Source organism: Cebus imitator, unplaced genomic scaffold, assembly GCF_001604975.1.
Source record: "Cebus imitator isolate Cc_AM_T3 unplaced genomic scaffold, Cebus_imitator-1.0 Scaffold205, whole genome shotgun sequence".
In the NCBI taxonomy this organism is placed as follows: domain Eukaryota; kingdom Metazoa; phylum Chordata; class Mammalia; order Primates; family Cebidae; genus Cebus; species Cebus imitator.
The window spans coordinates 3,699,834-3,701,654 of record NW_016107520.1 but is presented as its reverse complement, the minus strand read 5'-3'; the positions used below and the strand labels follow the sequence as shown (position 1 = coordinate 3,701,654).

At 38.1% G+C, this 1,821-nt stretch overlaps 1 protein-coding gene and 1 non-coding gene across 2 annotated transcripts in view; both read right to left on the bottom strand.

Moving 5' to 3' along the window:
* Window positions 1–1,821, bottom strand: part of LOC108317654 (A disintegrin and metalloproteinase with thrombospondin motifs 12-like) — a 12,477-nt gene that overhangs the window by 5,568 nt on the left and 5,088 nt on the right. The window lies entirely within an intron of this gene.
* On the bottom strand, window positions 498–601 carry LOC119474053. Its single transcript, XR_005203357.1, has one exon. It is a non-coding gene; the product is annotated as a U6 spliceosomal RNA (small nuclear RNA).

Below are 1,821 nucleotides of genomic sequence, written 5' to 3'. Positions count from 1 at the left end.
TTCAACATCAAAAAAAAAAAAAAGAAAGAAAGAAAAGCAGGTGCTCTTGGTAGAGAGCATAGTAAGCTTAGAGCTAATAACACTGCTCCTAGGGACGGTGATCTGACCAGACAAGAAGTGCTTCACCTCTTTACACCTCAATTTGCTTAGCAATCAATGGTAACTGCCTCTTTTTCAGACAAAGTAATGGGGAATACGATCAGTTTTCCCTCCTAATCTGATTGCATAGGAGGCAGCTAAGCCATGGCAGCCCACAGTTGTGGATGGAAATCGGAAGTCACTTACAAAGTGTGGTTTGTGTTGGTGACCCAAGCTCAGCTACCTCATCTATACAAAGGGCATAATAATAATATCTACCTCCCTGGTAGCTGAGTTTCTACCCTTAAAACCAACAATGCTAGTGTTTAGCTAATGAATGTTATTTGTCAAGTACGATTTTAAATCTATTAAATATATTAATATATTGGAGCCTCATTCCCAGCCTAGGAGGTAGATGCTTTTTAATGGAATGCTTCACAGATTTGCATGTCATCCTTGAACAGGGGCCATGCTAATCTCTGTATCACTCCGATGTTAGCATATGTGCTTCCAACGTGAACATTAACTGTATTTTTTCTTTATATTTATTTCTATCTTAGAGAGAACTGAATGTCTAACACACATTTCTAAAAAAGTTATGAAATTCCTGTAATAGAGGTTTATTTTCATAGTTATCTTCCACGTAAGATAACTGTAACCTTGCAACACTATTTTTATTACAGAAATTTACACATGTTGAAAGGTTGTTGAAATGTTGTGAAGAATTGTGTTGGTCTCCTCAAAATTGTGAAGTATGCCACAGAAGGATGGATTTGTTCACCAACTCTGTTATAACTAATCCACTAACTATATAGCTTATTATAACCATCACAAAATATCAAATCTGTGGACTCTCTTCTTATATTAATAGGTGAAATCATTTCCTCCTTGCAGAATTTCTTTTGGCAAATAGAATACATAAATAATCAAAACACTTATCTGAAAACACTGCAACATTCCATCTGTTTCTTGCACAAGACTGGAGTTCATCTCTAATACGGAATAAAGTGCCTGTCCTGTTGATTTCACAGGGATGTCAGGAGCAAAAGAGGTCATGGAACAGACGGGTGCTTTGTAAACAGCATAGGGGCAAACAAACCTAAGGGGATATGATTGGCTGTAGAAAAGAGGGAGTATGTTGTGTGCAAGCTTAATATTTCCCATTGTTCTGATACTTGGTTGTGAACCAAGAAATCCTGAGTAAGTCACAGCACATTCTTTCATCACAATCGAGCGATGTGAAAAGAATACCGGGCAGAGTTAATCAAATAGCCTGTTTCTATGTTTCTAGTCCCAGAAAGGACTGGATTTATCTCCATACTCCTTCCAACGACTAAAACCCTGACTTAGCTCAACTCTTAGAACTAGAAGGAACCTAAAAGGTTATTTAGTGTCTGAGTCTGTCTCCAACTGTGGAACCCTGTGCAATTCCCTTTATCCTCCTGGTGAAGGGGCATTTAGTAGGTGCTCAATCATATATGTTCACTAACTGATGCCCTAGACCTCCCATTCTTAACCATAAAAGTAAAAATGGTGGCCAGGCCCAATATCCATGATGAACATAGATGCAAAAATCTTCAATAAAATACTGACAAGCCGATTGCAACAGCACATCAAAAAGCTTATCCACCATGATCAAGTAGGTTTCATCCCAGGGATGCAAGGCTGGTTCAACATACGCAAGTCTATAAACGTAATTCACCACATAAACAGAACCAAAGACAAAAACCACATGATTATCTC